This window comes from Protopterus annectens, chromosome 7.part0, assembly GCF_019279795.1.
Source record: "Protopterus annectens isolate FY-2018-M chromosome 7.part0, PAN1.0, whole genome shotgun sequence".
Lineage (NCBI taxonomy): Eukaryota > Metazoa > Chordata > Ceratodontiformes > Protopteridae > Protopterus > Protopterus annectens.
Genome location: NC_056739.1, coordinates 282,839,208 through 282,859,197, shown reverse-complemented (window position 1 = coordinate 282,859,197; position 19,990 = coordinate 282,839,208).

The following is a 19,990-nucleotide window of genomic DNA, read 5'->3' as shown; positions in this document are numbered from 1 at the left end:
GGCTGCACAGAAGAGAGGTAATACAGAGGTATGGCTGCTAAACACAGACGGGCACAAAGTAAAGGTGATGATGACTCGGGTGCTGTATATCCTGACGTATCCACAAAGCATTTTTTCTGTTAAGGCAGCAACGTCCAAAGGGGCCACTCAACTTTAAACAAGGCCAGGACCAACTCATCTATAACAATGGCACCAGGTTTGACATAACTGAGTGTGATAGACTGTATTATTTAGACACATATAAAAACGGCACCGGGTTTGACATAATTGAGTGTGATAGACTATTATTTAGACACATATAAAAATGGCACCAGGTTTGACTTAACTGAGTGTGATAGACTCTATTATTTAGACACATATGATGAAAAAAACGATAGTGAGATACATTATGATAATGTATCTCAGATCTGTTATGACATTCAAGCATGGCATAAAATGCTTGGTCACTGTAATTTCGAAGATGTGTCAAAATTAGAAAAAGTGGTAAAAGGAATGAAAATTAAAGGTAAAGTTGAGAGACCTAACCTAGATTGTGAAACCTGTATGCAAGGGAAATTTGTACAGAGCAGAAACAGAGAACCAGATGCAAGAGCAAAAGTTGTGTTTGAACTAGTCCATACTGATTTGGCAGGCCCAATTGGGCCAGTAGCAAAAGATGGCTTTAAGTACACTTTAGCATTTACTGATGACTACTCGGGTGTAATGTTTGTCTACTTTCTGAAAGCCAAGAGTGATACAGTCAAGGCGACTGAAAAGTTTATTGCAGATTCAGCTCCTTATGGGAAGGTAACATGTATCAGATCAGATAATGGCACTGAGTTCATGTCGAAAGACTTTCAGTCACTAGTGAGTAAAAATGATATAAGAAATGAAACATCCGCACCTTACTCACCCCATCAGAATGGGACAGCAGAGAGGAACGGGAGAACACTGTTCGAAATGGCAAGGTGTATGTTGATAGAGTGACTTCCTAAAGAGTTGTGGACATATACAGTAATGACTGCTGCTTTTATTTGCAACAGATGTTATAACAAGTGTGTGGGGCAGACACCATTTATCATGCTAACAGGGAAGAAACCTGATCTTTCAAGGATGAGAGAATTTGGATCAGTGTGTTATGCATACAGACAAGATAAAAAGAAGGTAAACCCAAGATGTGATAAGGGGATCTTTGTCTGATATGATAAAACAGCCCATCATATCTGGTCTATTATCCTGACACAGGAAGGGTCCTTAGACACAGGTTAGTCAAGTTCTTTACTAAGAACGTAGCTGAATTCCAGATTCACAGACCCAGAAGTAATGGATGAAGGTCTTAATACCAGAAGAAATGTGCATGTTAAGTCAGAATTAAAAGCTGACAGTCAAATCACAAAAGAAATACAAGTGAATCACACTGAATCTATAATGAATGAAGGAGACACAAAAATAAGGCAAGAAGAGGAACGGCAGGATACACACTACTCTAAAAGAGAGAGAAAACCACCTGCATACTTGAAGGACTATGAGTGTAAAGTTGAAAATGGCGATTATGTGACAGTTAATGTTGACTATTGTTACAGATTAATATGCAGAGCTTTAAGGAAGCCATGACTTCGTCTAACTCGGAAAAGTGGTCAAAGCCATGAAGGAGGAACTTAAGTCTTTAAAGAAAAACAACACATTTACACTCACCACACTACCGGAAGATAAAAATGCAGTGGGGGGTAGATGGGTTTTCACTGTAAAAGACAATGCAGATAATACTGAGACTTACAAAGCTAAATATGTAACTAAAGGCTACAGTCAAGTCGCTGGTATATATTATAATAAAACATTTGCAGCAACTGCGAGTATGACATCTGTACATAGTCTAAGGCAGATGGCAGCTCAGTACAATTTAGAATTGCACCAGATGGATGTACAAACGGCCTATTTACATGCTCCTATTGAATGTGAGGTATATATGGAGCAACCTAAAGGTTTTGAAAAAAAATCAAATAATGATGAAAAATTGTTTTTTTAAACTGAATAAGTCATTGTATGGATTGAAATAATCAGGGCGTAACTGGAACAAAATGTTGCACGATTATCTTTGTGAAAATAGTTTTATCCGAAACCCCGCAGACCACTGTGTATACACTAGACAAGCCGAAAATGAGAAAACAGTCCTAATTATATGGGTTGACGTTCTCATTATAGCAGCCAGTGACAATGAATCACTAAACGATGTAAAGGAAATGCTCAAGGCTAAATTTAAAATAAAAGATCTGGGAAAGCTAAGACATTTTCTAGGCATTGACTTTACCCAGAATAGTGGTGAAGTAAAAATGAACCAGAAGACGTACATCATGAAAATTCTTGAGAAATTTTGTATGTCTAATTGTAAAGTAAGAAGTACCCCTTCCAAACAAAAAAACAAACTTTGAATGTGACAGTGAATCTACAGATCCAAGAAAATATTGTGAGCTTGTGGGTAGTTTGATATATGTTATGACAAGCACGAGACCTGATCTTAGCTGGATTGTAATTAAACTTTCACAATATTTGTCACAACCATGTGAATATTATTTAACACTAGCCAGACATGTGTTAAGATACTTAAAAGGAACATTGGACAGAGAGCTGTGTTACAAGAAAAGCGAAGGGAAACTTCAGCTTATAGCATACAGTGATGCAGATTGGGCAACAGATCAAAATTATAGATGTAGTACAAGAGGTTATTGCTTTAGCCTCAATAGAGAAGGGCGTATTAATTTATGGAAATCAAAGAAGCAACAAATGGTAGCTTTATCTACATGTGAGGTAGAGTACATGGTATTAGCAGCAACAACACAGGAGAGTTTGCATCTTGTGCAGTTGTTAAGTGGAATGGATGGAGGGTGCAAGTATATGCCAGTAACAATATTTGAGGACAATCAAGGAGCAATTGCTTTGTCGAAGAATTCAATAAGCCGACAGAGATGTAAACATGTTGACATTAAGTATCATTTTGTCAGATCAGCAATTAATGATGCCAAAATAAGCAAATACTGCCCGACAACAGACGTGGTTGCAGATATTTTTACTAAACCTGTTTCGAAATCGAAGATTGAAAAGTTCATGTATTAAGTGTTTGGAATGTGAAGGAAAAGCTATCCAAAATTATGCTCTTAAAATGTATTTGTATACAGCGTAAGAGCAAGTGGGGGTGTTGGCTGATAATAAAAGAGAGTGAATGATCATATGTCTGCTCTTACACTGACGTCGTTGGTGTGGAGAAGTCAAGAGAGGTCACATGACCATGTGCTTTATAATAAAGGAGGAAGCGAGGGTTGTTCCCCTTTTCCATTTTAAACCAGATTGATTGCCTTCACGTGTGTTTATTTTCTTCTGTAATGTATGTCTAACCCGACTTTCTTACCCTTAAGATGATACCGCCAGCACTTAACTATAAACCTTTATTAAATGGTGCTCACTGCAGTACTGTGTTTATCAAACGCTGCATTGGTAATACTAAGGTACAATGCAGTGATCACTCTGTTTATGTAAATAAGGTATGCATATGTGACAGTTTGACCAGAGATAAGGTCTGTGATTTTTCACCCTGCAACCTGCATGTATTTGCAGCTAGTCATGATTGGTCACACATCCCTGACACGTGTTCTACAGACTGGTAGTGCTACAATGCGAATATTTTGAATAGCTGTTTTTTGTGACAGCTGTACAGTACTGTTTTGTCTTGTATCTATTTTAATGTACCATTACCAACCAAAATCAAATATAAATGGCAAATGATACATTTCTTCTTTGATACAGAACTGCTTTGTTTTCAGCAGCCTTCAGCATATTGCTCCACATGTAAACATCATTCAGACTTTGCGTGGCTCCTTGTATGCCTGCATTCTTGTTTATTTATACTTTAGCATACTGCATTTTTTTTCCTGCATCTGTGGAAGGGAAGTGTCCAGTGCCCTTTCTACATGAAGTGAAAATGTGACTGTTATCCATGTAGTTATACTTTTGTGCTAGGATTAACATCCAGGTTTGATAACCACTAATGAACGCAGACATACATATTAATCTTCTGTAATCTAGCCCTACAAAGGTCTGCATGCTGGAAGCTCTGTGATGTCTGTATTAAGCATAATGCTTGTCAGTGTGTGATACAGTGTGTTGTTCTGCATCCTCATAGGTACACAGTCATGTTTCTGAATTGCACCAATGTAATACTGTGTACTGCACTTTTGTTGAAGTCTTCTGGTGTGCAGTGTATGTCATTGTTTTTGAATCCCACCTTATAAGCAAGACAAGAAAATAATTAATAAAAAGAAGATATTGACTGAAAAAAAAAACAGAAAGAAGGCCCTGAAATAATGATAAAAGGTAAGACATGTCTTGCTTTCCCTGATCTTAAACTTCCTGTATATCTTTAAACAAATGCATCAGGTTGTCTTTATAGCTTTCTGTCAAATCTGTGACCAACTGGCAGAGAAAAATGGCAGAACTGACACACAGCATGGCTTTTATACAAGATCTGTAGTGCAGAAAGGCAGGGAACAAGGTAAATGAAATACTAGAGGCTTGCCAGGTATTGATTGTTTAGAAATGGAAGGTAGCAGCTGAAAGAAAAAAAAAAAAAACAGCAGTACTGAGTGTATGTAAGATTGATTTCTGCTTGAAATGTCAGTTTTTTTAGTTTGCCTAGCAGTCGTGACATATAATAGTTTTTTTCTGTGTGTAAATAAAAAATAAGCATTAAGTATTATTTCTCTTATACCTTTGAAACTGCAGTGTTTCGGTTTAATATCTTGGCATGAGAATTGGCACACAGGACTTTTGGGCACTGATTCTGCATAAATAATATTTAGCTCAGACTGCTTCATCCTTTAGACTTTAGACTGTGTGCACTGAGGTTGTACTTTGCTTCTCATGAGGCACACTTCTCTCTTACACATCACAGGTTGTGCCCTAGACATTTCATCTTGGTATTCTGAGGCACATTTGTCTTCTTTTCCTTCACGTGTATTTTTCATTGCTTATACTACAGTGGAATTTGTATGCTGTATAAACTGATGTCCCAAAATCACATCACTAAGAAGGAAGTACTTGTACTACAGTCAAAATATAAAGCAATTACACCAAATCACAAACTCATCTCTATTTTTTTGATGGGGGGGGGGGGTTGGTTTGAAATATTCACATTTTTCCATACTCCTTTAATCCTGCTTGCTTTTATGACTGACTCTGCTTTGCTTGTCTTGAATCATTTACAGTTATAGGTTAAAAAATAAAGTATTAACAATCACATTTTAAGTAATATTTTACATCATTATTGACATTATAGTTGGAATATTTTTTATTGGTGCATTTCAACTTTACTTTCTATGTAGTCTTAACAGTTAAAACAATCTCATTTTCACAAGGAACCTTCATATAAATTGCATTACATTGCTAGTACAGACACATGCACTATACATATTGTTTTTGGTACTGTGTGCTCAGGTATATTACACAGTCTCCCTTCCCAAATTCACATTTCTTTTTTGTTAATGACCAAGTTGCATTACTTTTGTTTTTTGAAGAAATGTATATTCTCTGTCCCACTTTGTCACACAGCTGAGAAAAGATTATACACAAGTGTTCTGGTAGATTCAAAGTATTTTGTTTTTCTCTGCTCTATGTCAGCTTAATTTATTTATTTGACATTTGTTTACTGGGAAAGTCCAACTGGGTAAGTGCCCATTTTCAGCGGAGGCCCGGGGAGAAAAGACAATTAGCATAATTACATATTACATTGATTACATTAACTTGTGACACATCAGAATAAGACAATCCATATATACCATGAAATTCACATTAATGGACAGAATAGATTTATACATACATTAGATCAGAACAATCTTGCACATTATTAGATACAGACATAAGGTTTCTATAAGGAGTGCGAAGTCTACTGACAAAAATACTGAAGAGAAGAGGACCTACAACTGAGCCCTGGGGGACCCCCATGGTGACAGACAAAAGAGGTGAGATATATTGGTGCCAATTTACAGCTTGTTTTTGACCAGTTAGGTAGTTTTGGAACAATGCAAGAGATGAGTGACCGAGTTTTAGGGCGGAGAGTTCAATGAGGTGTTTCTGGTGGGAGACAGTGTTGGACAAGTCCAGGAAGATGGAAGATACTAGTTTACCTTCATTTCTGCATTGGTTGATTGTATTTGTAAAACTTAGAAGGGCAGTTGTGGTACTATGATTGGGGTGGAAACCATACTGAGTATTAGATAGGAGATTGTTAGATAAGAGGCAGTTCATGAGTTGGGTGTGAATATATTTTTGTAGTACTTTGGCTAGGGGAGTCAGAATTGCTATTGGTCTGTAGTTGGAGGGTTCAGTAGAGATCCCTCCCTTATGTAGTGGGATGATGTATATTTTCCAGATTAAGGGAATGTAGTGTTCCGAGACAGAGCAGTTAATCGGAATAAAGATAGGATAGGAGATGGCATCAGCTGCTAGTTTAAGGTATTCTGTAGGTAATTTGTCAGCTGCTAAGGTTGTAGGTTTAAAGAGAAAGTATCATTGACTTCAATGGGTGATATTGGGAAAGATAGTGAGGTATTGTTGCTGTTCTTCGATAGTGATAGTATAGAATTAATAAAGTATGTGTTGAATTCTGTTGCTATACTGTCTTTATTGCTTGGGGTTGATTGGATTAGTATCAATGGCTGGCCGGGCTGAAGGAGTTTTTTTATGGAGGACCAGAACATTTGTGGGTTGTTATGGTGTTTTTGCTGAATTTCACTATATTAAGTATTTTGTCTTGTTTGATCTCGGTTTTGGCTTTGTTTCTAAGTTGTCAGCTGTGTTCTAGATTGACTTGAATTTTATTGGTATGCCATTGTGCCCAGGCGTTCTCTCTTAGATTAAGTAGTTGTTTACTATCTTTTGATAGCCAAGGAGCATAATTTGATTTTATTCTTATAGTCCTGTATGGTGGTAGTTTGTTTAATATGTTAATGAAAATGGCATTAAAGTAATCTACAGCAGTATCTAGAGGTAATATAACTGGGGTTCACTTACAGAGTTGTAGGATGGAGATGAAGGTTTGAGAATTAAAGTCTTTTTTGTTACAAATTTGTCAGCAGTATTTCTGGGGGATGAAGGCATTGTCTAAGTAGGTAGGTTGGGAGGTGGTCGCTGATGCTGTCATGCAGGTGGCCTGAGTGATCAGCATGTGATGTTTTAAGATCCAGTCTAGAACAGATTCCCTTTTTTGGTTTTGTCTACTCTTGTTATAGAGTGTATTACTTGGGTGAAGCTGTGTAGGTTGATGAAATTAGTGGGGTGTTTCTGAGTTGCAAAAGAACCAGTCAGTGTTAAAGTCACCCATTGTGATGGTTTCTTGAGAAGCCTTTAAGGATGTTCAGTCCAGTGGAGAATTTCCTCAATTATTGCAAGGTTATTGCCAGGTGGAATATAAATACCTATAATGGTTAGGTATTTATTGGAGTTTATTTTGATTTTGCTAAATAATATCTCAGCATTGTTGAATTCTGAGACTCTTCATTCTAGAAATTCTAATTTGAGTTTTTTTTTATAAATAATGGCTATTCCACTTCTGCGTTTGTTTATTTCTGTCAAGCCTATGTATATTATAACATGGGGGAAGAATTATGCTGTTATTTATTTCTGATTTCAGGCAGATTTCTATTAGTACTGCACTATCGGGGGAGTAGTGTGAAAAACTGGAGTGGAGTTCACGTATCTCATTAACTATGCTCCTGAGATTCATGTTAAGGAATAGTAGGTTTGATCCTTTAGAGTAGGTATTTATTGTGAAGTTATGGGAAAGAGTAGTGGAAGCTAAGTAAAGAAGGGAGGTGATGATTAGTGATCAGCAGTATGGTCTCATGCTAGGAAAGAGCACTACAGATGTGATGTTTGCTCTGAGAGTGTTGATGGAGAAGTACAGAGAAGGTCAGAAGGAGTTGCATTGTGTCTTTGGATTTAGAGAAAGCATATGACAGGGTGCCTAGAGAGGAGTTGTGGTATTGTATGAGGAAGTCGGGAGTGTCAGAGAAGTATGTAAGAGTGGTAGAGGATTTGTACAAGGGTAGTGTGACAGCGGTGAGGTCTGCAGTGGGAGTGACGGATGCATTTAAGGTGGAGGTGGGATTACATCAAGGATCAGCTCTGAGTCCTTTTTTAGTTACAATGGTGATGGACAGATTGACAAACGAGATCAGACAGGAGGCCCCGTGGACTATAATATTTGCAGATGACATTGTGATCTGTAGTGAGCGTAGGAAACAGGTGGAGGAGACCATGGAGAGGCGGAGATATGCTCTAGAAAGAAGAGGAATGAAGGTCAGCAGGACTAAGACAGAATATATGCGTGTGAATGAGAGGGAGGATACAGGAATGGTGAGGATGCAGGGAGAAGAGGTGGGGAAGGTGGACGAGTTTAAGTACTTGGGATCAGCAGTTCAGAGTAATGGTGAGTTTGGAAGAGAGGTGAAGAAGAGAGTACAGGCAGGATGGAATGGGTGGAGAAGAGTGTCAGGAGTGATTTGTGACAGGCGAGTATCAGTAAGAGTGAAAGAGAAGGTCTACAAGGGGGTAGTGAGACCAGTTATGTTATATGGGTTGGAGACAGTGGCACTGACAAAAAGGCAGGAGTCAGAGCTTGACGTGGCAGAGTTGAAGATGTTAAGGGTAGTGAGACCAGCTATGTTATATGGGTTGTAGACAGTGGCATTGACAAAAAGGCAGGAGTCAGAGCTTGACGTGGCAGAGTTAAAGATGTTCAGATTTGCACTGGATGTGACGAGGATGGACAGGATTAGGAATAAGTATATTAGAGGGTCAGCCCAGGTTGGAAGGTTTGGAGACAAAGCCAGAGAGGCAAGATTATCTTGGTTTGGACATGTGCTGAGGAGGGATGCAGAGTATATTGGGAAAAAGATGCTAAGGATGAATCTGCTAGGTAACAGGAAAAGAGGGAGGCCTAAGATAAGGTTTATGGATGTGATGAGAGAGGACATGCAGGTGGTTCGTGTGGCAGAGCAAGATGCAGAGGACAGGAAGAAATGGAAACAGTTGATATGTTGTGGTGACCCCTAAGGAAAGCAGTCAAAAGAAGAAGAAGAAGAAGATTTATTTTACTGTGGGGCTGTAATGTATGGGAGTTGAGGGGTTCTTGTAGATCAGTTTTGGGGCCAGGATTTGGTTGAATGTCACCTCTAAGTTTGATATGTGACACTAAGTTTAAGAGTAAGTTTGAGAGTTTTGTTATTAGTTTATTATACTTGAGAAAAATGTGGGATGTGGAATATAGACATGCATATCTATATGTAAAATGTTCTATATAAGTTGTATTATAGAGGGCTGGTGCTACCTCAGAGTTTATGGGTTTCATGTGGAGTGGGTGAGGGAATGAAATGATAGGGTAGCCAAAAGTGTTGGCTAGCTGACTGTGATAAGATGTTAGGTGAGTGGCTAGAGAAAGGAATATGAAGGAGATTATATCTAAGAATAACATTTTAGGCTCTTGAGATGGTGGGAAGTTTTCACTAAATTAGACATGGAAGTAGCCAATGGTTGAGGTAAGAAGGTTACTGTGTTGAATTTATTATAGAAGAAAACTGTTTTGTGGTGCAGTGATTAATAGCAGATTAATTGGATATGGAGAGAAGGAAGGTGGAGTGAGGCATGTGGTGTATGAGTAAGTAGATATAGGGTGTGTTTTGTGTGGATGTGGATTATGTGGTGGCATTTGTGATTGGATATTAGTAATTGGTGTGTGTGGTTAGTTTAAAATAAATTTAAATGCACTGGGGGTGTGTGGGAATTGGGGGTAGGCTAGGGGAGCAGAGTGAGCCCGAGCGGAGCAGGCCGAAACTAACCACTGATACACAGTGCAGAGACAAGCTGCCAAAAAAAATATCTGTATGTTAAGACACAGCAGGTCAGTGCCAATATTCTTGCAAGCACACTATAGCCTGTAACAACTGGAGGTGATTCTGTGTTTTTTCTTCCCTACTTTATTTGCCGATAATGTCCTAAGTGTAATTTCGGGCAGTCATGTACCATATAAGCAATGTATGGAAATAAAAATATCTTACTTGGTAGGGTAAGTGTTAGTGTGGTATGTATGTTAGAAAGCTGCTTTGTTAACTGGTTAGAAGATCAAAGAAAAAGACAGTGGAAGTAGGGGCAGGGGGGAACCTAATGATAGCATCCCACCTAGTGTGAATACCACTTCTCAGCTTCTGCTCATATTACAAAAATGAAAGTAAACTTAGCAGCTGAATCTCAATAGGCCTAAGATGTACATAGCAGAGCAAATGCACTTTCTCATCTTAGGGACATTTTCCTGTAGATGTAGTACCAGTTTTAAGTCAGTGTTAAAACACAAGTGAGAGGAATCACTCATGGTTTGGAGATGAGTACTCTAAGTGATTGTAAAAGAAGAAGAGTAGAAGAGAAAGGGGATTAGAGGGTATACCTGAGGTTAAATGGTGAACTACCTTAAGTAGCACAATACTACAACTGCATTACATTAATTGGAATGGAGACAGTGTTTCATGGAAACCAAGTTACAAAACAATGTAACAGTTGCAACAAACAAAATGTAGCAAGTATTAACTTTACAGAAAAAACAGCAAGAAATTACATACTGAAAACAATAGACCATAAAACAACCATAATTATAGCTGATGTCATATGCTGCAAAATAATTCAACACTTCTAGTGCTAGAACAATAAATGCAGGAACTCAGCTGTAAAATGTATTCATTAAATGACCAGAATAACGAGCATTTGAACTAAGAGAGTGCTTCAGTAAACTAAATTGAGTGGGAACAGAGTTAGACCATTAGCATCTTCAGCAGATTGCTTTAAAAATGACAGTTCAATATGTGTAATTTAGCACAAAACTTTACTGCGCGTGTAACAGATAGTAGCAGAGGGAATATAGGAACATGTAGCTATTGATCGGCCAACTGCAGCAGGCAGACCTTTGGAAGTTCACAAATTATAAAATAATACTTGTTTTAGCTGGCAATAATTACACACAGTAAACAATCATATGCAGTACAACAAAGCAAATTTACGTTGTGAGGATACTGTGCATGAGATGCATCGGGGGAACACTGGATCTAAATCATTATTTTAAAAATGGTGCCTGCTGAGCTGCTGCAATTAATAGATACAATATGTACATTGGGTACAGGAGGGGTGGGCCACAGTTTGAGCTGCACTCAGTCTAAGGAGAATAGTGGTGATAAGTGAATAAACAGAGAATCTGGTCACTGATACACAATGCAGAGACAAGCTGCAGAAAAGCTATCAGTAAACTAAGACATAGCAGTTCAGTGCCAATATTCATGGATTGCAAGTACGCTCTAACGTGTAACAACCAGAGGTGATTCTGTGCTTCTTCTTCCTTACTTAATTTGTGGACAACATCCTAAGAGTAATAACAGGCAGTCATATACCATATAAGCAATGTATGGAAATAAAAATATTTTTTTGGTAGGGTAAGTGTTAGTGTGGTACATGTTAGCATGCTACTTTGTTAACTGGCTACAAGATTAAAGAAAAAGACTAAAGTATAGTGGAAGAAGGGGGAGGGGAATCCTAATGATGGTGTCCCAGCTAGTGTGCATGCTACTTCTCAGCTTCTGCATAAATTACAAAAAGGAATGTAAACTTAGATGAATCTCAATGGGCCTATGACATATATAGCACAAGTCCACTTTCCCTTCTTAAGGTCACATTCCTGCAGGTGTAATATTAATTTTAAGTCAGCATCAAAACACAGGTGATGAGGAACACTCATGGTTTGGAGATAAGTAGTCTTAAATAAATATCAGAACGAGTTCACTTTCTCGTCTTAGGGTCGCATTCCTGCAGGTGTAGTATGAGTTTTAAGTTAGCGTCAAAACACAGGTGTGGGGGAAATTTCAAGCTGATTACATAATTTAACTATCTGTTGAATGAATTCTAACTACAGATATGAAATATATTGTATTCTCATTTCTAAAATAAAAAAAAGTTTCATTTATGCATCTGCAGATCAACAGTCATTATTCTATTGTTATGGGGTTGAATGTTCACGTGTTCACATTTGTCCATGCTCTTAAAATAATGTGCTTTTATGAATTCTTGGGCTGGATGTCTTGATCAGGATAGTACTTGTACTGCTGTAGTATGCAGGAGGAAAAGGAAAAAGGTATGGTATTGATACTTTAATGGCAATGTTTGAAATCTCTAAACATGAGTAGTTTCAAAAAGCATTTTAATAGGCAACACAACTTGTTTGCAACCAAAAATGCAGCTAAAACTATAAATGGTGTGAGAAATATTTTTTTCTTAGAATCAGTGAATACAAACGTATGTCCACAAATGCAGTCATTACCAATGTAATGCCACAGTAGTCCTTTCTTTTTTTTAACTCTGTAATCATGTACACCAAATGATGGATTACAAGATGGCAAAAGGCCTTTAGTTTCTGGTGTTTTTTCTGATTTTTCTGCCCTCACAAAAATATGATGTGATTTCTTTTCATCCATTCCTCAACATATGGGTCTATGGATCCAAGTCGGATCTGTCTTCTGCCACTTTCAAGTGTTGGGTCCAATGCTCAGGCTCTTCCCCATACCTATAATTCCTTGTGCTGACCCAACTACCTCAGATCTCATTTGCTGCCACCAGTATAGGGAGGATCTGTTGGTGCTCCGTAGTGTGATAAGTGTGTTTAGATAAATAACTTTAGATAACTTTAAATAACTTTCAAATAAGTTTTTATTTTTATTTTCATTTATCCTTTGCTCCTCCACTCTTTTCTTGTTTCTTATCTTAGACATTGGACTTGTATAACATTTTATAGTTAGTATTATTCCTTTTATTAGTTAGACATTATAGTATTTGGTAGTTGACAGTTTTTCTGATCCTGCTTGTCTTCTATCTTGTTTTCCCTTTTCTCCAGAATTTTAGACAAACCATCTGTTTTTAATAAGTGTGTGGTCTGAGTCTAGAACTTGCCCAACTCTGATGCATAGAATAAATGTACAGTATGTAATGTCTAGACACACCATTTTGGATACCTCCTGCTCTATTTGTTAAGTATTTGGCCAAGTTAATCTTGAAATGGCTTCTCCCAGCCCCTGTGGAAGAGAGTGTTTTTTTCAGTTTCTTCAAAACCTTCCACTTCATAAAAAAATCAGCTAAAAAGCCCATGGAGAAAACCAAACACAATAATAATAATAATAATTGTTGTTTGTTCATAGGTTCATAGGTTCATAGATTAGTACTAGGGGTCACCGCAGTGGAACTCCGGTCCGCTAATGATTGGCAGTAGATTTTCATGAACGCTGAGGTGCCAGCTCGACGTCCAACCTTCAACAAAGGCATGCCCATTTACGCATGTCTTTTGAATGCCACCCAACCACAGGGAGGACATGCAGACTCCACACAGAAGGCACTCCCTGCACTCCAGCCGAGAATCAAACAGGAGAACCTCTTGCTGTGAGGTAACAATGCTACCGCTGCACCACCGCGGCATAATAATAATAATAATAATAATAATAATAATAATAATAATAATAATAAATTATAATAAAATAAATAAATAAATAAGGAACAAGAGAGATCTAAAACTCAAGGAAAAGGTTTCCAATCTGTTTATCTTCCTCAGATCCAGCTTGTAAAGTACTGAATGTCCTAAGTACACGATCAGTCATGAGGAACTTGGGTACTCAGTTTGTCAGCAAACTGACTTTTGACCTCCATATTGCTTCCATTGTAAGGAAGACTTTCTACATGGCCCACTTCATTAGTAACGGTATCTCATCCAGGGACAAGGAGGTCATAACATACCTGTAGTCTTCCCTTATAAGGCCCATTATTGAGTACAATGCCCCTATTGGTATGTACCTCACAAAGCACATGCAGCATCTGTAGAGACCACAGAAGTTCCTCACCATGAGAATTTAGGGCCTCAAACATCTGCCCTACACAGTCTCATACAGACTTCTCAGAGGTGACCTCTGTCTGGCATACAAAGCAATCTCAGACCCTGCCCTGATGGCACTGCTGCATATCCGCAAGTCAAGCTCCACTCGAGTAACCAGCAGCATAACCTGGTCTGTGACATCAATATGATTTGTTGGTGGGACAATTTTGTGTCCCAGAGACTCTCACTTCTGTGGAATAGACTCCATCTCCATGGCAAACAGTGTACCTCATTAACCCGTTTTAAGTGCAACCTAGATAACTGGATGGAGAACAGAAAATACACCCCTGAGATTCCACGTGTGTCCCTGCTGGACAAGGGCATTGGGTGCTGACATGGGCTAAATTCTTAGCTAGGCTTGCAAGAGCTTTAAGGCCAATAGCCTAGTAACTTCCTATGATCCTATGAACCTTTGGAGCTAGCACTTTTCTCAGATATGTTATTCATTAGATCCAAAACTCCCCCAAGGTTCTCACTGGACCCTATTTCTCCTATGCACCATTCACCAATCTTACAGGAAAAGCAGTATCATCATTCCAGACCCCCTCTCCTGCTTTTTTCTTTTGGTCAGACAGATCTTCCAGGAGCCTTATCAGTGCAGAAATAGACAAGATGATGAGATTTCTTCAGCTCCATATCCACTTGGGGGCTCTCCCAGCTATGGCTACCGCCTGGCTGAGGGAATGGTTTCTTCCACACATTCAGTAGTTGCTCCTTCTCTGATCCAACCTTTCAGATTGGAGCCCTTGGATCAGACATCCACCTGAGGCAGGTCTGCATCAGAGAGTAAGCTTTTTCTTCCTCAGTATCTGAGTTCTTTGATTTGGTCAGTTCTGACCACTTCAGTGCAATTCAGCTATTGGACTCAGATGGTTATGAAATGGTCAGAGCTGACCAAATGATAGAACTCAGTATGGATTACTCTTAAAGGTAAAGTCAAGCATCTGCAGTGGAATACTGGCAAACTTAGTAATGTCACCACGTAATTCAATAATCATATAGCCAGTAAATAACTGACTTCCCATTACAAACTAAGCTATTACAATATCTCAGTACAAGATTAAACACACTCAGAGGAAAAAGTTGTGTTTTGTTACATTATACTATCTGCTTTATTTGATGAGTCAGAAGTCAAAATTCGTTTGTTGATTCATGGAAACCAGAAGTTCTATATAAAGGGTACTATGTCCCCACCCCTTCCTTTCAGTAGCTTTATACTTATACCCCTTAATAAAAGTAGCTCCAAAGTAGCAACACATGCATATAGCCTTTGCTATTTTTGCTCATGACATGGCTTTTAAATGGTACAGAATTATTCATCAAAACATTGACCAACAATTTACAGCTTTCTGAAATGGAGGCACCGATGCAGTATTTTACTATTGCTGAAAAACTGAGGAGGTTCTCTATACTGAGATGTTGCAGACCCTAACCAGAGGGTGGTGGTGTATAATGGTCTTGCTCACTTCAAGAATGAAGAATTGTGCATGTACAATGATCCAGTTTTCACTTTTAGCAAAATAGATGCTGATTCAATCGTCTTGTTTGATTGTACTGTAAGTCGGTCAACAGTGCTTAGCAAAAGTGTTGTGAATGTTCTGTGAAAGTGGATTGCAAGGATCAGTCCACACAACCGAATGAACAAGTAAACAAAATGGTAAGAAAGAACCTTATGGTGGAGATATGGTTTTTAATTCCAAAACATCTCATATTTCCAGTCCTTGTCTTTAGATGTTGAAATACCATATATACCAACGCCTTTCCCTAGTCCATATCTACAACATAAACTGATTTATGTTGCTTAGAGTAGCAGTTTTAGTTGAACAGACCATATGTGCTTTTTTGTGATTTTACATTTGTTTATTAGGCATTTATTAGAACTTTGACGTACTTCTTGAAATCCTCATCGGCAAGTTGGTAATTATTCTTGCAGCTAAAATAATGTCACAATAAAATCTTTTTGTCCAATCTTTTGATTCTGAAAATGTCATGAAATAACAAGAAAAAGGAAAAAATGAATGTAGACCAAGTCCAAAGTGAGCAGGTATGCTGACTAATGGAAAGAGACAGTGTTTTTTCTTTTCTTTACCCTTTTGTAAATAGGTGTACAGTCATGATGTCATATCAGCTAGCATACCCAAGCAGAACTCCCTACATCTTTGTTACGTAGTGCTTGGAATAAGTGGTGTAGTATGGAATATAGTTTTTCAGCCTTGTTTTAAAAGTCTACAACTAACGTTTTTAGTCCACGTATGAGTAAAGGATTGTGTATACCAGGTAGCTGTGCTAAAAGGCATAGCAAGGGGTGTAAAATGATGGACTAATGGGGTATAATGTATGAAGCCTGGGGAAGAAGAAACAGTCAAAGGCTCAAACTATTCAAGAATGGCTATTACACCACCAAAATACAACCCTTGAAGAGCACTACTATGACCAAAAAAATTGACTGCTTTTAGGAAATTTGATGTATTTTAAAGGTACTAGTCAACTGTTCTTTGATAGTTTACTGAAATCCATTCTTGCTCACTGAGGTGGTCAGAATTTTTGATTTTTTGTAAGTACACCTCCATAATGGAAGCAAACTTCATTTGCAGTATAATTAAAATTGCATTACATTTGCTAGCATTTGCAAATGGTACTGGAGGCAATGATTAGCTTAGGGACACCCATACATGATAAAGGAAAAATCTCCATACAGTGACTACAATGCAATAAGCAATAATTTCAAATTATTTTTTATTTATATTTCTGAAGCTGAAAATTAGCAGACTTATGAGTACAATAAACAGTGGAGATGAACACAACAGCTTGTGTGAGAGTAAGACAGTAAGAAGTGAGGGTGAGGTACAAAAATGGAAGAGAGAAAAAAATAGATGGAAAGACTTTGAAATCATGGAGGCAGAAGTACAGAACTTGAAGGACAACAAGGTTTATTAGTGGCATAGGCAGCTAGTTTTGCAAGAAGATTATATAATACTTAAAGAAATTCTTGAAGCAGGTATGATCAAGTTCCAGCAGATGTCCTGTGAGGGAGTCCAATAAAGATTGCACAAAAGAAACAGGAAGCAAAGTCGATATTGGCTTTAAGAATAGAAAAGCTGGGTATGAGAGATGTCCCATATTACTGCATAGGTGAAACAGGACAAAGGTAACCAGAGAGAATAATTGGAGGCCAGTCTGATTGAGTTAATAGAGATGTAGTTGTTGCACTGCTGCAGTAGCCTTATCTAAACAATTTTTTTTTGGCCAAGGATATAACAGCCAGACAACTTCAAGGCACTTTTCATGTGCCCATACTGTCAGGTATTATCAGCTGAGATGACTAAAAGACAGGTTTGGGCATGAAGCCCTTTAAAGCTTTACTGATGTTGAAGAGTACAGTCCCGAGGCTTTCGAGGACTAGAAATCAGCTTGGTGTAGTTTCTTTGCTGGGCAGGTAAGTTCATTTTGGGGAAAAACCTACACATTTTAAATATTGCTTTTGTTCTATCACTTTCCTCTTCAGGAAAGTAATTTTAAAGCTAGGAGTTTTATGGATTGTCACAAGACTATCATCATTTTAAATAGAAGTCTTTTTTCCTGTCAGTTTATAAGTTTTTAAAGTAACGGAAAAACATTTCTTTTCAGTGTAGAAATTGTCTGTTTTACTTTTTGGGGATAGCAACATGTGTTAAAATGCTTTTTTTTACTGTGTTTGTTCTGTGAAAAAAGTGACTTTTAAAGACTTGTAGTTCTTATTGGTATTTGCTGCTTGTCTTCCCCAGGAAAGAGGCACCCATTTCGGATTGATCATGAAACAAACTGCCAGTCTGGGTCCTTCTTTCAGCCACAAAACAAAAAAAGCTAAGAAAACAAACTTTACCACCAGTGCAGGCTAACAATTTGCTTAACCCACAGGTGGGTGATTCTGCTGTGGCTATTTGTTGTACCTCAGATCACTCACCTTTTACCCCAGATCCCTCTGGTGTAGCATCTGCTGCCACTATGGAATGGGAATTATTCATATTCTTTGCAGCTGTTGGGGTCCTCTGAGTTAGTAACTGAAGAGCCATTGTTGATCCTGGGAGAGGGAACAGGGAAGGCTTATCTGTTGTGTCAAAATGCTGTGCCCATCCCTGGGCTACTGCTGACATTAGTAATACTGTTGGCCCCATTTTTCCTGTCAAACAAAAAAAACAAAAAACAGAAAACTTAAGTACATGCCTACTTCTCGTCAGATTTCTTTATAAGTAGTTTGCTAGATCTAGCTCAGAGTTTAATTCAGACTTACTGATCCTTCTTGTAAAGTAGTTTCTGGTAAAAGGATGAGGGATACTGCTTTTTCTGAAGAGATACAAGATTTGGAATCTGAACATTAAGATGAAGGGACAGATGCAGAGTTTTCTCCTCAGATTTCTGATTCAGACTGTGGAGAGCTCAATTTCTGTTCCACCTTCTGAGGATTTCTTTCTCTAAGACTATTCCTAAAATGTGCCAGTGTTTCCTGTGGGAGAACACTGAGGTTTTTCAGCCCCTCAGAAAATACTATGAGTTGTTACTGAAGGAATTTCCAGACCCTGCTCCCATTTCTCCTGTTCTCTCTGCATTAGAGGATGTGTGTGTTACTGCAATTTTCCCGATAGTCAGCCAGATGCTCCTAAAAAGGCAGATATGATATATAAAGTTCCTCAATCTTTTAAGTTTTTATACACTATTCCCAATCCTGACCCAGCAGCTATAGCTTTATTTGATCCCACTGCTGTAAAACACTTAATTCCAAACCTCTTTCTGATAAGGATGGAAAAATTATTGATAAGTATGGGAAAAAAGTGTATACTACTAAAAACTAATGTCTTTTGGCTTTTCCTGGTTAGGGGTCACCACAGCGGAACTCTGGTCTGCTAATTATCGGCAGTAGATTTTTACTGTGCCGAGTTGCCAGCCCGATGCCCAACCTTCAAAGAAAGCACACCCATTCATGCATGCACCTACCTGCATTTCTTTAAACGTCACTCAACCTCGGGGAGGACATGCAGACTCCACACAGAAGGCACTCCAGCCGAGAATCGAATGGGAGAACATCTTGCTGTGAGGCGACAATGCTAACCGCTGCACCACCATGGCCATAAACTTTGATTTTTCAGAATATTGAATTGTCAGGTTCATACATTAGATTGTTCTGACTAATTGTGAAAGTATGAGGAATGTTTTATCTTCTGTTTCTTGTGAGGAAAAATCTGCTATAAATAATTTAGTTTCTTCTGTTGCACATCACTACTCATTGTCTACTGTGTGTGTGTGTGTGTGTGTGTGTGTGTGTGTGTGTGTGTGTGTGTGTGTGTGTGTGTGTGTGTGTGTGTGTGTGTGTGTGTGTGTGTATGACTTGGATACATCAGTGTTATGGCCACTGGCAATGTTTTGGGGAGTTTTGTATGGCTGCATTGTCAGAACCTCCAAGATGATGTTAAAAACAGATGTTTAAATTACTCTTTGGATAGAGGTTTAATTTTGGCCCTTCTGCCACAGAGGTGATCAAAAAGTGTGATGAAAAGGGTAGGCTGATCCAGTGAATTTCTAACATTTTTCAAACCTCGTTTTCCAGTTTTTATAAAGGATACTGTAACTCCGCTTTCAATTTTGGCAAATAAACAGAATAGACAATCTGAACAAAAAAAGAGATGTTTAAGAAGACATTGCAAGGGAATTACAAAAAGAAGCCTTGAACCTACCAAAACCAAGGTATTTCATCAATTCTGAATGACTAAAGAAACCTTTGGACCCCCTTTCAACCTGGTACCAGTTTTCTTCCAGGGGGTCTGAGTCTGCATTTTTTTCTTTGGCAACAGATAGTTTCTGGAATATGGGTTCTGAAAATTATTCATTGAGGTTACAGATGACAGTAGGACGAAATTCTTCCTTTCCAACAGTTGGTATTGCCAGTTCTTCAGATAAGACTGTTTACTTTAGTACTCCATTGCATGCTGTTCCAAGGAGTGATAAAACCAGGTCCTCCTTCCCAAGTGTGGAAGAGTTTTT